This window comes from Triticum aestivum, chromosome 3A (assembly GCF_018294505.1).
Source record: "Triticum aestivum cultivar Chinese Spring chromosome 3A, IWGSC CS RefSeq v2.1, whole genome shotgun sequence".
Classification (NCBI taxonomy): Eukaryota; Viridiplantae; Streptophyta; class Magnoliopsida; order Poales; family Poaceae; genus Triticum; species Triticum aestivum.
The window spans coordinates 284,577,548-284,597,939 of NC_057800.1; positions in this window are offsets into that span (position 1 = coordinate 284,577,548).

The following is a 20,392-nucleotide window of genomic DNA, read 5'->3' on the forward strand; positions in this document are numbered from 1 at the left end:
CCGCGCCTCCCCGCGCCTCGCCCCGCCGCCGAGCAACCGCCGTGCGCCGCCTCTTCCTCGCCGACTCTGGCCGCCGCGTGCCGCCCATCCTCATCGCCACCGGCCGCCGCCCGGCGACCCGGTTCCCTCGTCGCCCTACGCCCGCCGGCGACCTCCTCCGCCTCCCCGCGCCGGGATCCGGCCGGATCCGGCGAGATCCGGCCCGGATCCGCCATCTCCGGCGAGCCCCGCCTCCTTCCCCGCCATCTCCGGCGAGCCCCGGTTCCCGTGCCCTGTTGACTTTTACCTCCAGTTTGAATTTCCACTAAGTCCCCAGTTTCTAATATTTTCTAGACATGTTCATGGCATCATATCTCATCATCCGCAGCTCCGTTTTGGGCGCGTAATATATCAAATTGTTCGTCTGGATGTGATCTTCATTTTGTTCCATTGCACCATGCTTGTTTGAGTCCATCTTGATGCCCTAAATGCTGTTGCAAGAGTGCTATGTAATGTTAGTTTCTGTTTCTTATCAGATTATGGACATTTGTCATTTTTGCCATGATTGTTGTGTGCCTCCTATGAACTTGAGCCCTACATGTGTTTTGGGCTATGCCATGCCATCTTTACAGGGGTGTATGCCATGTATTTTTGTGATCAATGTGGTGACTAGCACAAGCATGCAAAGTAGCTCTCGTGATGTTGCTGATTTCTGGGACTTAGAATTCTTCTAAGTCATTTCCCTGATGTTATTTTTATGCCATGTATTCATGTTGCTACAGAGTGATCCATGGCTTTTTTGAGCATGTTCAGTAAGGATGATTTTGAGATATTGTTATGTTCTATCCATCAATTTCTTTGTTTGCAATTATGGAGTACCCTAGCATGACTCAATCTTGCTGTACTTTTGCTATAAAATGTTCCTGGCAGATTGTTTACATGTTATTCAATTTTGCCAAGGTTGTTGTAGTTGATCCATGCATTCTATGAGGTTGTTCTTGCCATGTTTAGCTTCTTGATCATGTCTTCTTACTGGGTGTATGCTTAGTTTGTCATGCAATGCCTTGTGGTGAGTGCATCGAGCTCGCAAACATGCCTACATAACTTTGTTTTTGCCATGTCCAGTTTTTCTGCTAAGTCTGAATCTGTTAACGAAACTTGCTATGTTTACATGGGTGCCATCATATTTTCTGATCCTTTTTGGCTTATGGTCAGTAAGGGACTTTTGTTATATGCTTTGAGTAGTTTCATGCCATGCCTTGCTTTGCCATGATATATTCTTGTAGCTTGTTGTTATCTTTCTCTAAACATTGCTTCCTAATGTTAATTCCTGGCATGTTGTTATTTTCACTAAGTCTGTGATCCTATTATCTTTTCACTTTTGCCGTGCTTGTTTGAGCCTGCTATTGTGTGATTTAGCCGTAGCTCAGTGTTCATCTTTTGTCAATCATCTTGAGTGGATCACTGCCATGTGCTTTGTTGTTATGTTAGAGTGCAGTAGCTTAGTTTCTTGTTGCATTTTAGATGGCATCGTGCTGTTAATCGCAGAATAGTGCCACTATTGTTTTGCTTGCCATTTGCAAACCGTGCATCCGATTCCGGTGATCTTTATATCGTTTTCGACCGAAATCAACTCATCTTTCCAGCGGCACTCTTGGTTTGCGAAGTTGAGTCCTAGTTCAACCTTTTCCTTCCGGAGCACGCATATGCATTGCATATCACATCCCGCATATCATGCCATGTTTTGCATCATGTCGCTTGCGCATTGCACCATGGTTGATTGTGTTTCCCTTGCTTGTGTTCTTGCCTTGGGTTAGAGCCGGGAGACGAGTACGTGATCGAGGAACCCATTGAGTACGCTTACGAGGATCAAGCTTACGTCAACTCGGAGAACTTTGCGGGCAAGATGACCATACCCTCGAAATCACTTCTATCTTTGCTTGCTAGTTGCTCGCTCTTTTGCTATGCCTATGCTGCAATACCTACCACATGCTTTTCATGCCCCCCATATTGCCATGTCAAACCTCTAACCCACCTTGTCCTAGCAAACCGTTGTTTGGCTATGTTACCGCTTTGCTCAGCCCCTCTTATAGCGTTGCTAGTTGCAGGTGAAGATTGGAGTTTGTTCCTTGTTGGAACATGCTTATTGTTGGGATATAATTATTATATCTTGTTTACTTTAATGCATCTATATACTTGGTAAAGGGTGGAAGGCTCGGCCTTATGCCTGGTGTTTCGTTCCACTCTTGCCGCCCTAGTTTTCGTCATACCAGTGTTATGTTCCTTGATTTTGCGTTCCTTACGCGGTTGGGTTATAATGGGAACCCCTTGACAGTTCGCCTTGAATAAAACTCCTCCAGCAAGGACCAACCTTGGTTTTACCATTTTCCACCTAGCCTTTTTCCCTTGGGTTCCGCGGACTCAAGGGTCATCTTTATTTTAAACCCCCGGGCCAGTGCTCCTCTGAGTGTTGGTCCAACCTGTCAGCAGCCGGTGGCCACCAGGGGCAACTCTGGGTTGGCCTACCAGAATCTTGGACAATCCGGTGTGCCCTAAGAACGAGATATTTGCAGCTCCTATCGGGATTTGTCAGCACATTTAGGTGGCTTTGCTGGTCTTGTTTTACCATTGTCGAGATCTCTTGTAACCGGGATTCCGAGTCTGATTGGGCCATCCTGGGAGAAGGAATATCCTTTGTTGACCATGAGAGCTTGTGATGGGCTAAGTTGGGACACCCTACAGGGTTTTGAACTTTCGAAAGCCGTGCCCGCGGTTATGGGCAGATGGGAATTTGTTAATGTCCGGTTGTAGAAAACCTAACACTTAACTTAATTAAAATGGATCAACAGAGTGTGTAGCCGTGATGGTCTCTTTTCGGTGGAGTCCGGGAAGAGAACATAGTCTCGGGTTATGCTTGAACGTAAGTATTTCTAGGATCACTTCTTGATCATAGATTCTCGAACGTGCTTTGCCTTCTCTTCTCGCTCTCATTTGCGTAAGGTAGCCACCATATATGCTAGTGCTTGCTGCAGCTCCACCTCACATACCTTTTATCTACCCATAAGCTTAAATAGTCTTGATTGCGAGGGTGTCAGATTGTTGAGTCCCCGTGACTCACAGATTACTTCCAAAACCAGATGCAGGTGCCAATGATACTATTCCAGGCGATGCGACTGAACTCAAGTGGGAGTTCGACAAGGATTCAAGACGTTACTACGTTTCCTTTCCATACGATCAGTAGTGGAGCCTAGTTGGGGCGATCGAGGATCTTACGCATTTGGGGTTGTCTTTATTTTGGTTCCGTAGTCGGACCTTGATTGTATCTGGATGATGTAATGCTATATTTATGTATTGTGTGAAGTGGCGATTGTAAGCCAACTCTGTACCTCTTTCTTATTCAGTACATGGGATGTGTAAAGATTACCCCTCTTGCGACATGCCTACAATGCGATTATGCCTCTAAGTTGTGCTCCGACACGTGGGAGATATAGCCGCATCGTGGGTGTTACACCCGGAGGTTATCAAAGGTTTGCTTCAGATCATCTACCAACGTTTCTTTCTCTCTGGATTTCACCACTATATCGTCCACATAAGCATGAACATTACGCCCAATCTGATTATGAAGACAGTTCTGCACACACCGCTGATAAGTCGCCTGGGCACTCTTAAGCCCAAAGGGCATGGACACGTAGGAGAAGGCTCCAAACGGGGTAATGAAAGCTGCCTTCTCCTAGTCCTTAACTGCCATCTTGATCTAATGATATCCAGAATAAGCGTCCAAAAAACTCAAATGCTCACAACCCGCCGTAGCATCAATGATTTGATTAATATGAGGGAGGGCAAAAGGATCAGCCGGACAAGCCTTGTTTAAATTTGTGTAATCCACACACATACGCCAGGTGCCGTTCTTTTTAGCACAAGCACCGGGTTAGCCAACCACTCTGGATGAAAAACTTCAATAATGAACCCGGCTGCCAAAAGCCGGGCCATCTCTTCTCCAATAGCCTTGCGCCTTTCCTCGTTAAACCACCGGAGAAACTGCCTGACCGGCTTAAACTTTGGCTCAATATTGAGAGTGTGCTCAGTGAGTTCTCTCGGTACACCCGGCATGTCAGAAGGCTTCCATGCAAAGATGTCCCGGTTCTCATGGATGAACTCGATGAGCGCGTTTTCCTATTTGGGATCCAAATTAGCCCTAATAATAAATTGTTTGGATGAGTCCCTAGGCACAAAATCAATCATCTTGGTATCATTAGCTGACTTAAACTTCAGTGCCGGCTCATGCTCCGTAGTTGGATTCTTCAAGGATGTCATGTCTGCTGGGTCAACATTGTCTTTGTAGAACTTTAACTCCTCTGTTGCGCAAACATATTCTGCGTAAGCAGCATCGCCTTCCTCACACTCCAAGGCTATTTTCCGGCTTCCATGTACTATGATAGTACCTTTATAACCCGACATGTCGAGCTGCAGATAAACATAACACGGTTGCTCCATGGATTTTGCATAAGCTGGTCGCCCAAACATGGCGTGATATGGGCTCTCGATTTTAACCACCTCAAAGGTTAATTTCTCAGCCTTGGAATCATGTTCATCTCCAAAAGCTACCTCCAGCTCAATCTTACCCACTGGATATGCCAACTTACCAGGCACCACTCCATGAAAAACAGTGTTGGACTTCTTAAGACTTTTGTCAGTCAACCCCATGCGACGGAATGTCTCATAATAGAGGATGTTGATGCTACTGCCTCCGTCCATGAGCACTTTAGTGAATTTATATCCACCAACCTGAGGCGCCACTACCAAAGCCAAATGACCTGGATTGTCAAACCGGGGCAGGTGATCCTTCGTACTCCACAGAATAGGTTGCTCAGACCATCTCAAATAACGAGGAACCGCCGACTCAACAGCGTTGACCGCTCTCTTATGAAGTTTCTGGTCCCTTTTGCATAAGCTGGTGGTGAACACATGATACTGCCTACTACTTAGCTGCTTTGGGTTACTCTGAAACCCGGATTGCTGCTACTGCTGACCTCCTTGGCCAAATTGCTGATTATAACCACCTTGATTACCTTGAGGGCCCTGGCCATGAAAACCGCCACCGCCTGAATTGCCGCCCGGGCCATGAAAGCTGCCGCCGCCTGAGCCGCTGCCAGGTCCATGATTACCATCGAACATGTTAGAATTCTTGAAAGCCTTCATGATCATACAGTTTTTCCATATATGGGTGACCGGCTTCTCTCGGGTGCCATGTCTTGGATAGGGTTCATTTAGCAACTGCTCGAGGGTGGGACCTGGCCCGCCTGACTGAGGAGGTGGCCTCCCCTTACGCCGTTGATCGTTGCCCTGTGCATTGGTGTTAGCCACAAACTCTAGACTACCGTTAGCCTTACGTTTATTATTACCTCCTTGATTTGCCGGGTTATGCTGGTGACCTTTGGCGTTTCCGTTCTTCTTTCCCTTCCCTGTCTTCTCTTCGTCAAACACGGGATCTTTGGTACTATCAGAGTCAGCGTATTTGACCAGAGCCGCCATCAGCTGGCCCATGTCATTGCAATCATGCTTGAGCCGCCCCAGCTTCTGTTTCAAAGGTTCAAAACGGCAATTTTTCTCCAACATTAAGACCGCGGAGCCAGCATCCATCTTATCAGATGAATGTATTATTTCCTTCACCCGGCGCACCCAATGGGTCATGGATTCACCTTCCTCTTGCTTGCAATTAGTAAAGTCCACAATTGACATGGGTTGCTTGCATGTATCTTTGAAGTTCTGAATAAACCAGGCCTTTAACTCGGCCCATGAGCGATGGAATTGGGTGGCAACCCCTTCAACCAAGTGCGAGCTGTTCCATCCAACATCATGGTGAAGTACTTGGCCATCGCTGCATCACTGACCTCCAGCAATTCCATTGCCGTCTCATAACTTTCGATCCATGCCCCGGGTTGTAAGTCAGCTGTGTAATTAGGCACCTTCTGAGGCCCCTTGAAATCCTTTGGTAAACATTCATTATGTAGAGCCGACACGAAGCAAGGGACACCTCCTGTCCTTGTGGCCACACCTGCTTCAACAGAGGTCGTTGGATAAACCGGAAAAGCTTGGTGAGACGCCTGCTCAGCTACCTGTTGAACCACCCGCTCGGCCTCTTGGCGGATCCTATCCTGGTCAACCAAGTTAAGAGCTCTATCACGCTCCGGGTCATGCCTGCGTGGTTGGTCATGGCGCTGGGCCTTGCTTGACATGGCCGCTAAATCCATATGCGTGCTGTAGCTCGGGCTCCGGCTCGGGCGAGGCGTTGAATGAATCCTGTCTCGACTATGAGAGTATGACTCTTGCTGTCTAGAGCCGTCTGAAGAAGTTCCCTGACGCTTCGTGTTTCGATCGCCGTCGGAGAGTCGCCTTCCATGGGGAGAGTCGCCAAACTTGCCGATGCAGCAATCTGATTCTCCAGAGGGCTAGGAAAATGACCCGATGGTGTTGGTGTATAACAAGGCGGAGCAGTATTCACACGAGGGGGTTCCATAGCCCGCGGCTAACCCGACGCCCTAGCCCCGGGTGTTGTAATCCGGTTTGCCTCCGGCTGGTTACTGGGACCGGCTCCAGGTGTGTGGAAGAGGTTCCTAGGATCGTAAGTCAGAGGCAGACGTGATTGAGCCTTCTGGTGCCTTCTCCTCATGACCTTGTTTGATGCATTCAGATCCATCGCAAGCCGAAAAGCCTCTGATTGAAGTTGCTGAGCCCGAGCATCCAAAGCCACCCGCTCTGCAGCCATCCTGACATCCTCCGCCGCCAAGTTTTCCTTGGCTTATGCTACCTCCCCGCGTAACCGTGCCACCTCCGCATCATGCTGAGCCTTATCCGCCGGTTCGACCATGACGGTCAATAGGGCCGTCATCCTATCCATGAGATCCATCAGCACCTGAGCCGGCGAGCGCGCGGGGTCTCCTGACCCGGCCGCCGTCGACCCGGTGGTTATTGCTGCCGCAGCCGTAGAGTTTTGAGCGGGCTGTGTACCAGTCATGAAGATCCCCGCTATGTTCGGCGGCTCAAAGGGGTCCAGAATACTGCTGCCATCGGAACAACCCCCAAGCCCGCCATCTTGTAGTTGATACAATGAATCTGTCTCACCTGTGGACGACTCACCGTCAGAGTAGACGGCCGTCTCACCGCCGTCCACAGACCCTTCAGGAAACTCCCCTCCATGGATGCAACCCACGAAGGCATGCCTCACGGCGGGCTAAGTCTGGGAGGGCCTCGCATGCTAAGCTGTCTCGATGAGGTCGGTGCAGATGTCCAGCTCAGGGCCCGGCTCGCTGATCCGGCCAATGAAGACGTGGATTCCGCCGAAGGGGACCCGATACCCGTACTCAATTGAGCCGGCGTCGGGCACCCAACCTGCATCGTCGATGTAGAGCTTGCCGCGACGACTCTCGGTCATCTGGCCCACAACGTATCCCTTGAGCCCTTCAAAGCTGCCCTTCAAGAACTCAAATCCACCGTGCGCTGGCCCCACGGTGGGCACCAACTGTCATGGAATTGTCACGGCAGATGTCCTAGAGAAAGGACTTAGTCGTGGAGCCATCACAACTAGGAAGCTTAAAGGGGTTAATAGGGACAAAGGACACGAGAGGTTTATACTGGTTCGGCCCCTTGCGGTGAAGGTAAAAGCCTGATACGTCTCCAACGTATCTACTTTTCCAAACACTTTTGCCCTTGTTTTGGACTCTAACTTGCATGATTTGAATGGAACTAACCCGGACTGACGCTGTTTTCAGCAGAACTGCCATGGTGTTATTTATGTGCAGGATCAAACGTTCTCGGAATGACCTGAAACTTCACGGAGACACTTTTCAGAAAATAAGAAAATACATGCCAGAGATGAAGGCCAGGGGCCCACCATCTTGCCACAAGGGTGGGGGGCGCGCCTGCCCCTCTAGGGCGCGCCCCCTACCTTGTGGGCCCCCTGTTGCGTCTTTGACTCCAACTCCACCTCCATATATTGAGTTTTTGATGATAAAAAAAAGAGAGAAGAAATCATCACATTTAACGATACGGAGCCGCCGCCAAGCCCTAAAACCTCTCGGGAGGGCTGATCTGGAGTCCGTTCGGGGCTCTGGAGAGGGGGATTCGTCACCGTCGTCATCATCAACCATCCTCCATCACCAATTTCATGATGCCTACCATCCTGCGTGAGTAATTCCATCGTAGGCCTGCTGGACGGTGATGGGTTGGATGAGATTTATCATGTAATCGAGTTAGTTTTGTTAGGGTTTGATCCCTAGTATCCACTATGTTCTGAGATTGATGTTGCTATGACTTTGCTATGCTTAATGCTTGTCACTAGGGCCCGAGTGCCAAGATTTTAGATCTGAACCTATTATGTTTTCATCAATATATGAGAGTTCTTGATCCTATCTTGCAAGTCTATAGTCACCTATTATGTGTTATGATCCGTTAACCCCGAAGTGACAATAATCCGGATACTTATCGGTGATGACTGTAGTTTGAGGAGTTCATGTATTCTATGTGCTAATGCTTTGTTCCGGTTCTCTATTAATAGGAGGCCTTAATATCCCTTAGTTTCCATTAGGACCCCGCTGCCACGGGAGGGTAGGACAAAAGATGTCATGCAAGTTCTTTTCCATAAGCACGTATGACTATATTTGGAATACATGCCTACATTACATTGATGAATTGGAGCTAGTTCTGTGTCACCCTATGTTATGATTGTTACATGATGAACCGCATCCGTCATAATTATCCATCATTGATCTGATGCCTACGAGCTTTCCATATACTGGTTTACGCTTATTTACTTTCCCGTTGCTATTGTTACAATCACTACATAATACCAAAAATATTACTTTGCTTTCATTACTCTTTTGTTACCGTTACCACCACTATTGTATTACTTTGCTACTAAATACTTTGCTGCAGATACTAAGTTTCCAGGTGTGGTTGAATTGACAACTCAGCTGCTAATACTTGAGAATATTCTTTGGCTCCCCTTGTGTCGAATCAATAAATTTGGGTTGAATACTCTACCCTCGAAAGCTGTTGCGATCCCCTATACTTGTGGGTTATCAAGACTAATTTTTGGCGCCGTTGCCAGGGAGCATAGCTCTATTCTTTGAGTCACTTGGGATATATATCTGCTTATCATTATGAAGAATTTGAGAGATCCAAAAACCAAGATCTATCCCTGAACTACGAGGGGAGGTAAGGAACTGCCATCTAGCTCTGCACTTGATTCACCTTCTGTTCTGAGTAAGCTTGCGACACCTACACCTGCTTCCGCTATTCGTTCTGATATGTTGCATGTTATTGATGATGCCACTTCTGCTATGCATGATACTTATGATGAAACTACCGCTATGCCTGATACTACTATGCCACTTAGTGCTTTCCTTGATGAACAACTTGCTAGGGCTAGAGAAATTGAAAATATTGAATCTGATGATACTCATGAAAGTGATGATGAAGAAACACTTGCTATTCCTAAGGGTTATGTATTTGATCAAGATGCTTCTTTAGCTATTTTAGCTTGCAGAAATAGAACTGAACTTCAAAAATTATTAGCTAAATGGAGTAAGCAATCTCTAAATGATAGAATGAAACCTGACCCTGCTTTTGCTACTTCACCTATCTTTGTTACTGATAAGGATTACGAATTCTGTGTTGATCCTGATATAATTACTTTGGTTGAATCTGATCCTTTTCATGGTTATGAATCTAAAACTTTTGTGGCACATCTTACTAAATTGAATGATATAGCTACCCTTTTCACTAAAGATGAGAGAACTTGTTACTTTTATATCCTTAAAATATTTCCGTTCTCATTAAAGGGTGATGCTAAGATATGGTTTAATTCTCTTGATCCTCGTTGTGTGCGTAGTCCCCAGGATATGATTTATTACTTCTCTGCCAAATATTTCCCTGCTCATAAGAAACAAGTTGCTTTAAGGGATATATATAATTTTGTGCAAATTGAAGAAGAGAGTCTCCCACAAGCTTGGGGGAGGCTTCTCCAATTACTTAATGCTTTGCCTGATCATCCTCTTAAGAAAAATGAAATACTTGATATCTTTTATAATGGACTAACCGATGCCTCCAGAGATTACCTGGATAGTTGTGCTGGTTCTGTTTTCAGGGAAAGAACACCAGATGAAGCCGAAATTCTATTGAATAATATGTTGACAAATGAAAATTATTGGACACCTCCGGAGCCAATTCCTGAGCCTATTCCTGAACCAACTCCGAAGAAGAGGGGTATTCTATTTCTCAGTCCTGAAGATATGCAAGAGGCAAAGAAATCTATGAAAGAAAAGGGTATTAAAGCTGAAGATGTTAAGAATTTACCTCCTATTGAAGAAATACATGGTCTTAATTTACCACCTGTTGAAGAAACATATAATCTTAATCCTTTACCTATCGAAGAAACTCATGGTCTTGATAACCCAACACAGGTAGTAAAGGTAAATTCTCTCTATAGATATGATAAATCTATAATCCCATTTACTAAAATTGCTAGCCCATGCTTAGATGAGTTTGATAGATTTATGGCTAAGCAAGAAGATTTTAATGCTTATTTTGGTAGACAATTAAAATACAATTCAAATATGCTTGAACACTTGGGTGATTATATGCTAATGTAAAAGGTGAACTTAAACTTATTAGTAAACATGCTTCTATGGTTACCACTCAAGTAGAACAAGTACTTAAAGCTCAAAATGATTTGCTCAATGAATTGAATAGTAAAGATAATGATAATGCTGTTAGAGTGGCTACTAGAACTGGTAGAATGACTCAGGAACCTTTGTATCCTGAAGGCCACCCTAAGAGAATTGAGCAAGATTCTCAGAGAAATAATATAGATGTACCTAGTTCTTCTAAAAAGAAGAAAAAGAAAAATTATAGGACTTTGCATGCTTCTAGTGATCCTATTGTTGAAACACCTGAGAATATAAATGATATTTCTATTTCTGATGCTGAAACACAATCTGGTAATGAACCAGAAACTAGTGATAATGTTAATAATAATGTCCATGATGATGCTCAACCTAGTAATGATAATGATATAGAAATTGAACCCGCTGTTGATCTTGATAACCCACAATCGAAGAATCAACGTTATGATAAGAAATATTTTGTTGCTAGGAAACATGGTAAAGAAAGAGAGCCTTGGGTTCAGAAACCCATGCCTTTTCCTCCCAAACCATCCAAGAAAAAGGATGATGAGGATTTTGAGCGCTTTGCTGAAATGATTAGACCTATCTTTTTTGCATATGCGATTGACTGATATGCTCAAAACCAATCCTTATGCTAAGTATATGAAAGATATTATTACAAATAAAAGAAAGATACCGGAAGATCAAATTTCCACCATGCTTGCTATTTATACTTTTAAGGGTGGAGTACCAAAGAAACTTGGAGATCCAGGAGTACCCACTATACCATGCTCCATTAAAAGAAACTATGTTAAAACTGCTTTATTTGATCTTGGAGCCGGTGTTAGTGTTATGCCTCTCTCTTGATATCATAGACTTGATTTGAATAAGTTGACACCTACTGAAATATCTTTGCAAATGGCTGATAAATCAACTGCTATACTTGTCGGTATTTGTGAGGATGTGCCTGTTGTGGTTGCAAACATTACTATTTTAACGGACTTTGTTATTCTTGATATTCCCGAGGACGATAGTATGTCTATTATTCTTGGAAGACCTTTTCTTAATACTGCAGGGGCTGTTATTGATTGCAACAAAGGCAATGTCACTTTTCATGTTAATGGTAATGAGCATACGGTACACTTTCCGAGGAAACAACCTCAAGTTCATAGTATCAACTCTATTGGAAAAATTCCATCGATTATATTTGGAGGTTTTGAATTTCCTCTACCTACTGTCAAGAAGAAATATGATATTCTTATTATTGGGGATGTGCATATCCCCGTTGAGGTAACCTAGTGTTATTCGAAATTTCTCCGGTTTCATGTTAATCGGAATGAGTTTGTTAACAAGACCTGATCAACCTTGTTAGTGGATTCCTTTTGACGAGCATGAGATTGATGAAACTAGAAGCACAACCTTCTGTACCCTCTCTATACTTTCTGTTATTTAGTTGAAATAAAGTAAAATAAATATTTTTTTGTCTGTTATCTGATTATCCGAGCAATATAAAAATACCTCGAAAATAAAAGTTCTCCAAATGCCCTGAAAATTAAATATGATTTTTTCTAGAATATTTGAGGATTTATGGAACAAAGAACACACCAGGGGGGCCAACCACCTTGCCACGAGGGTGGAGGGTGTGCCCACCCCCCTAGGGCGCGCCCCCTGCCTCGTGGGCCCATAGTGGCCCTCCACTTATTCCTGCACCATCCTCTTCTTCTTCCTCCCACAAACACGAAAAACCAACTCAAGAACGAGTTTCAGCCCTCTTTGCTACCATTTTCGATCTCCTTGCTCAAAGCACCTCTCACAAAACTGCTTGGGGAGATTGTTCCTTGGTATGTGACTCCTCCATTGGTCCAATTAGTTTTTGTTCTAGTGCTTTATTCATTGCAATTTTTTGCTGCTTAGGTGACCCTGTTCTTGAGCTTGCATGTCAAATTTATACGGTCAAAAGTAGTTTTGATGCATGATATAGGCCCTAGGCACTTGTAGGAGTAGTTGCTATCAATATTATTGAGTTTGGTTTACTTTTATTTTGAAGTTACTAAAAATTTTCAGAATTTTTTAGAGGAAGAAATATGCTTAGGAAAATGTTCCAAGGTGGTTCTTCAAGGAAGCAAGGACCCAAGCTTGCAATGCGTGATGCTGACGAAGAGCCACTAAGAGACGCTCCAGTGCGTCCTTGTGAGTGGCCTTCTGAAAATTTTATGGATCGAGCGGGAATTAAAGAAGAATTTAACGCATATTTGCGTAATGCCGGTCTTGAGGACTTTGAGGTAGACAAATGCCCCTAGTATCATGATCTCACAAGCTCTTTTGTGAGGAGGTTTGAGTATTCATGTTCGCGTAATTCTCCTTCAGTCATGTTTGATCTTTATGACAAATCTTATACCATGGACTTAGAGGATTTTACCACTGCATGCAAACTTCCACAATGGGGTAGTATAAGGGATCCTCGCAAATCTGAATTTAGAGATTTCCTTGCTGATATAACTGTGGGAGGATCTAGAGATATTACACAAGCTACCATAGGGAGCATTCATTTTCCTGCCATACATTATTTTGTTCTCTTCATAGGCAGATGCATAAATGGTAAAGATGAAGCATGTCACATGTGTGTCCCTGACCTTAGTATTCTTAGGAGTGCTGTGTTAGGAGACAAATCATATAATTTGGGAGCCATTATTCCACATAGGTTGCATCTTAATAGAAGTAATGGAGATTTCTTTGGTGGAATTTATGCAACCCGCGTAGCTAATTTTCTTGGTATAGATGTGCGCGAAGATGATATTGAATTACTTCCCGCCTATCTAGATTTTAATGCTATGGTTCACCACCAGTTTGTCGAGAGGAATGAATCACCTTTTCAGTATCGACTAATCTTTGACAGACACCGTGCTGTCCGTATTACTCTCCCTGCTCCTGCTTTCTTTGATTATCAGGCAAGAGGAGGATATACTATTACCAGAGAGGAGGCAGATGAGCACGAGAGGAGAGAGGAGGCTGCTCGTCGCCACGCTTCAGCTCAGCAGGCGATAGCCGCTGCATCACAGTACGACCCCAACTATTATTATGGATATCCGCCAGGCCAGCCGTGGCCATAGACCAACTTAGGCCAAAAGCCTAAGCTTGGGGGAGTACGTATTTCTCACCGACATTACATTTATGTTCACACACAATCATTGCTAGATGTCGGTGTTCATACTTTTTCATTGTATCATCCATGCTAGTTTATTTCCTTTTATGCTTTCTTCTTGTGTGTTTAACAAACCTTAAGAAAAAACCAAAAAAATTAGTTGTAGCTTTTAATTAATTTACTTTCCATGCTTGTAGTAGTAATTAAAAAGAAAACCCAAAAAGATTTCCTGTTCTTCTTTTGCTTGTTGGGAGCTTTCCCATGTAAATAGTTTTATTTCTTTTCTTTTCTTTGGGGGCCAGTAGGAGAAGACCATGATTAAATTGTTGAAGTGGCCCTTATATGCTTTATTGTTGATTTAACCAAGAGCCCATATTGCTTTGTCTTCTCCTATTTATTGAATGCTTGCAGATTCCAGCTTAGTCCATTGCACGTGCACTCTTATTATTATTCACATCATTTGGTCATTCAAGTGAAAGGCAATTATGATGATATATGATGGACTGACTGAGATGAGAAAAGCTGGTATGAACTCGACCTCTTTTCTTTTTGTAAATATGATGAGTTCATCGTTCTTGATTCAGCTTGTTATGAATAAACATGTTTGCAATGACAACTAGAGATCATAGTTTCTTGTGCCATGCTTGATTATCTATGAGTTATAATGGTTTACCTTGCGTGCCAAAATGCTATTAAAATGGTTATGATGTGGTATGATAGGGTGGTATCCTCCTTTGAATGATTTAAGTGACTTGACTTGGCACATGTTCACGCATGTAGTTGAAACAAAATCAACATAGCCTTCACGATATTTATGTTCATGGTTGATTATATCCTACTCATGCTTGAATTCAGTGTTGATTAATTTTAATGCATGTTCATGACTATTGTCGCTCTCCAGCTGGTCGCTTCCTAGTCTTTTGCTAGCCTTCACCTATACTAAGCGGGAATACTGCTTGTGCATCCAAACTCCTTAAACCCCAAAGTTATTCCACATGAGTCCACTATACCTACCTATATACGGTATCTCCAGCCGTTCCAAGTAAATTTGTATGTGCCAAACTCTGAACCTTCAAATAAATATCCTATTTTGTATGCTCGAATAGCTCATGTATCAACTAGGGCTGTCTGTATCTTCCATGTTAGGCGGGTTATTCTCAAGAGGAGTGGACTCCGCTCCTCACTCACAAGATAAATGGCTGGTCACCGGGATGCCCAATCCCATGCTTTATGCAAACTAAATCAAAATAAATGCAAACAAAACTCCCCTGGGACTCTTGTTAGTTGGAGGCACTCGTTGTTTCGAGCAAGCCATGGATTGATGCTTGTGGTGGAAGGGGGAGCATAAACTTTACCATTCTGTTTGGGAATCGCCTATAATGTGTGTAGCATGGAAGATATCGCCATCTCTTGGTTGTTATGTTGACAATGAAACTATACCGCTCAAAATATTATTCACCTCTGTTTCAAAACCGAGCTCTGGCACCTCTAAAAATCCCTGCTTCCCTCTGTGAAGGGCCTATCTATTTACTTTTATGCTGAGTCATCATCCTCTTATCAAAAAGCACCAGTTGGAGAGCACCGCTGTCATTTGCATTCATTACTGTTAGTTTACATTGAGTATGACTTGACTGGATCTCTTTTACCATGAATTACAATGTCTAGTCAGTCCTTGGTCTTTAAAGATGCCCTGCATTTATGTTTTGCGGTCTCAGAAAGGGCTAGCGAGATACCACCTTATTATATCATATTATGATTGTTTTGAAAAGTGTTGTCATCCGAGTTTTATTATTATGGCTCGCTAGTTGATTATGCTATTGATGTGAGTAAACTTGAGACCTATGCATTATTGCAAATGTGGTTAGTTATAATCTTTGCTGAAAGTTTGAATGCTGGCTTTATATATTTACAACAACAAGAGCAAACAGAGTTTGTAAAAGTTTTTCTTTATCACTTTCAGTTTGTCAACTGAATTGCTTGAGGACAAGCAAAGGATTAAGCTTGGGGGAGTTGATACGTATCCAATGTATCTACTTTTCCAAACACTTTTGCCCTTGTTTTGGACTCTAACTTGCATGATTTGAATGGAACTAACCCGGACTGACGCTATTTTTAGCAGAACTACCATGGTGTTATTTATGTGCAGGATCAAACGTTCTCAGAATGACCTGAAACTTCACGGAGACACTTTTCAGAAAATAAGAAAAATACCTGCCAGAGATGAAGGCCAGGGGGCCCACTGTCTTGCCACGAGGGTGGGGGGCGCGCCTGCCCCCCTAGGGCACGCCCCCTACCTCGTGGGCCCCCTGTTGCGTCTCTGACTCCAACTCCACCTCCATATATTTAGTTTCGATGAGAAAAAATCAGAGAGAAGAAATCATCGCGTTTAACGATACAGAGCCGCCGCCAAGCCCTAAAACCTCTCGGGAGGGCTGATATGGAGTCCGTTTGGGGCTCCGGAGAGGGGGATTCGTCACCGTCGTCATCATCAACCATCCTCCATCACCAATTTCATGATGCTCACCGCCGTGCTTGAGTAATTCCATCGTAGGCTTGCTGGACGGTGATGGGTTGGATGAGATTTATCATGTAATCGAGTTTGTTTTGTTAGGGTTTGATCCCTAGTATCCACTATGTTCTGAGATTGACGTTGCTATGAATTTGCTATGCTTAATGCTTGTCACTAGGGCCCGAGTGCCATGATTTCAGATCTGAACCTATTATGTTTTCATCAATATATGAGAGTTCTTGATCCTATCTTGCAAGTCTATAGTCACCTATTATGTGTTATGATCCGTTAACGCCGAAGTGACAATAATCGGGATACTTACCGGCGATGACCGTAGTTTGAGGAGTTCATGTATTCACTATGTGCTAATGCTTTGTTCCGGTTCTCTATTAAAAGGAGGCCTAATATCCCTTAGTTTCCATTAGGACCCCGCTGCCACGGGAGGGTAGGACAAAAGATGTCATGCAAGTTCTTTTCCATAAGCACGTATGACTATATTCGGAATACATGCCTACATTACATTGACGAATTGGAGCTAGTTCTGTGTCACCCTATGTTATGATTGTTACATGATGAACCGCATCCGACATAATTATCCATCATTGATCCGATGCCTACGAGCTTTCCTTATACTGGTTTACGCTTATTTACTTTCCCGTTGCTATTGTTACAATCACTACATAATACCAAAAATATTACTTTGCTTTCATTACTCTTTTGTTACCGTTACCACCACTATCGTATTACTTTGCTACTAAACACTTTGCTGCAGATACTAAGTTTCCAGGTGTGGTTGAATTGACAACTCAGCTGCTAATACTTGAGAATATTCTTTGGCTCCCCTTGTGTCAAATCAATAAATTAGGGTTGAATACTCTACCCTCGAAAGCTGCTGCGATCCCCTATACTTGTGGGTTATCAAAGCCTAGTCCAGTTGTTATGGTATTGCTAGGTTTCGATGACCAAGGAGCAGATACGCTTCCTTGGCTCTCGATCTGTTGTTTCTTGCCCTAAACTGCCGCCGGGTCGTCCCCTTATATACACGGGTTGACGCCCTGCAGCCTATAGAGTCCCGGCCGGCTCATACAACGTGTCCGGCTCGGTGACAACTCTTACGTGCCTTACTTTACAAGTTTTATTCATACATGGCAGTTTATACTTAAGCCGCCTCTGGGATTGGGCCTATTATAAGCCTTATTGTAAACCGTCATCCTGCATACTCTTCGGGCTTCACTTAAGTAACCCGCCATTGTGGTTAACCCGGCCCCTCCTGGGTGGGTCATATCTGATACTCATATCCCCAACCGATTTTGCTATGGTGGAAGAAGGATTTGAGTGGAAAGCAACTTGGGGAAGTCTAGAAATCAAGGTTCAAATTGTAGGAATGAAAACTCTCGATCTCAAAACATGAGTAGGTGGTTCTCTCTTGGGAAATAAATGGTGGAAGTGTAGGCACGTTCTAACGGCTGTCCTGAATGAGGAAGAAGGGGTTGAAGGTTATATATAGCCTCTAGACAAAATCCAACACACTTTTGACCTATCTCGGTGGCACCGAGCAGAAAACTCGATGGCATCGATCTGTGTAAAATTGTGAACGTTAGGAATCTCGATGGGACCGAGGGGAAGAACTCAATGGACGAATGTGCAAGGGCTTAGGGAAAACCTCATCTCAGTGGCACCGACCGCATCATCTCGACGGGACCGAAGTGAAATAATAAGGTAACCGAGAATTGATCGAGCCATCTTGGTGAGACCGATTGCAACATCTCGGTGGGACCGATATAATTGCAACAAGCAACAGAGAGCTGGCAAGGCCATCTCGATGGGACTGAGATCCATATTAGTGAAACCGAATTGTTAGGGTTTGGCAGTGGCTATGTCCAGATGAACTCGACGGCTCCGAGTAGGAATATCGGTGTGGCCGAGTTGGAAATTAGGGTTTGGACATATTTGGATAGAGAAAGTGGCTGAGGGTTTTGGCGCAATATCACTAAGCACTTGAGAAAATAGATCATTAAGCAACACCTCATTCCCTTTTAATAGTAGTGGCTTTCCTATGGACTCAATGTGATCTTGGATCACTTAAAAAAATGTGGAGTCTTGAGTTTTTGCCAATCCTTGTCCTTGGCATTTTCACTTAAACAAAATTGTGGAGTCTTGAGTTTTTGCCAATCCTTGTCCTTGGCATTTTGAGGGGTCCACATCTCTAGTCCATGCCATGCCAATCATTGAACACCCTAAAATATTTATCTTAAATGGACATTAGTTCAATGAGATATAGGTTGTTATGAATTACCAAAACCACCCGGGGATTAGTTGCACTTTCAGTCTCCCCCTTTTTGGTAATTGATGACAACATAGAGATCAAAGCTTTGACAAATGATTAAATGAATGAAATACATCATCGCTCTGAGAAGTATGTGATAAGAAAGAGCCCCCCTAAATTTGTGCATTACTAAAAATTTGCATTTGAATGCAAATGCACAATCGATTAGGATCACGGGTCACTCTTCCATACCACATACAACTTGGTGGAGCGCACAAAATGATATGAATAAAATAGTATGCATGCATCACCAAAGACATAAGTGAGTGGTCATACCCAAATAATGATAGAGATAAGCATTAAGCATCACATGAAGCATAGTATGATCAATCACACATAACCAACATAGTATCTCACACACATAACGAAAAAAGTAGCACAAATCAAATGGAAATAGTAGCAAGAACTCAAGAAAAACCAACAAGCAAAAGCAAGACACTCTCTCTCAAAGCCTAATGATCTATACAAATTCTCCCCCTTTGGAAACAAGTACCAAAAAGTTTGAATAGGTATAGGGCTATACATTTTTCTAGGCACGGTCCTCGGCAGCTCGTGAAGGCGACTTCTGGCTGGTGGCTCCGGTGTGCGTAGATGGCGTGGAGAGAAATGCATCCGCGAAGGCTTCAACTGATGTCTATTGGGTTGGTGGACTAGACTAGAGGTGGCACAGTAGCGGTGGCAGCATGTGCAGAGTGAGTGGTCCTCGTGTCTGCATCAGGCACTGCAGCAGACCTGGGTGCCCCAGGCACTGTCTGGAACCTGTTAGTCCTCGGTAAGTCATCTCCACTGTCCTCTGCAGTGGCTCTAGCAGCATCAGCATCTTCCTTCAACTTTTTCACAACTGACTGAACCTCAGTGATCTTCACATCAAGACCATATATGTTAGCTTCAACCACCCGCTCTAAGATCTCCTGGTTCTTGGTGAGGTTGGACAAACTTCGCTCAATCCTCAGGGTAGCTTCCAGCAGGTAAGTCATCTGGTCATTCTTCGTCTTGAGGTTGGCTATGGGAGCATTGGGTGCAGATGCTTCTGTGCTGCTCTTGCTGCTGCAGCTGCCTGTATCTCCTCTTGAGCTTGAGAAGATGAGGGAGGTGAAGGCTCCATCACTACAACATTGTCCTCAAACTCAGGCTGCAATGGGAGATACTCAAGATCAAGTAGATAAGTGCCAGTTCCAACCTTGGAGTTTATGAGTAACTGGATGTGCATAGCAAATCCACATGATCTCTTCTGGTCAGCTGCGGTTCTCTTGATTGTCTCAACTCTCAGACTCATAACTTTGAACTTTTGTGGAGTGTCAAACAAATGTAGCAAGTTGATGGAGTGGCCATAGACCATCTTGCCATCTTTAGATTTGGGCAAAAGAGTGTGCCCCAAGATAGTGTTAGTGGTGGCCAAACCAGCAGGCAAATGCTTCACTGAACCAAGCTTATGTGTGTCAAGATCTTTCTTGGGAATAGTCTTGTACATGTTTTCCATAGAGTTATGATCCATCCTGGTCTTGCCATAGACATCAATGTTATTTTCCTCTTCCTTTGGGGCACAAAGAAGTTCAACCCACTCAGATATGGTTAACTGTTATTTGGATCCCTCAGTTATCCATATAGTTCTGCCATCTGGATAGAAATGTGCTGTGGAATAGAATTGCATGATCATCTCATCATTACATTTGGCGAGCTTATTCCCAACAAATGCATCAACTCCTGCAAGCTTGAATCTCTCATGTACATGGGGAGAATGATCCTCATTGGCATTAATGTACTTCTAGTCTACC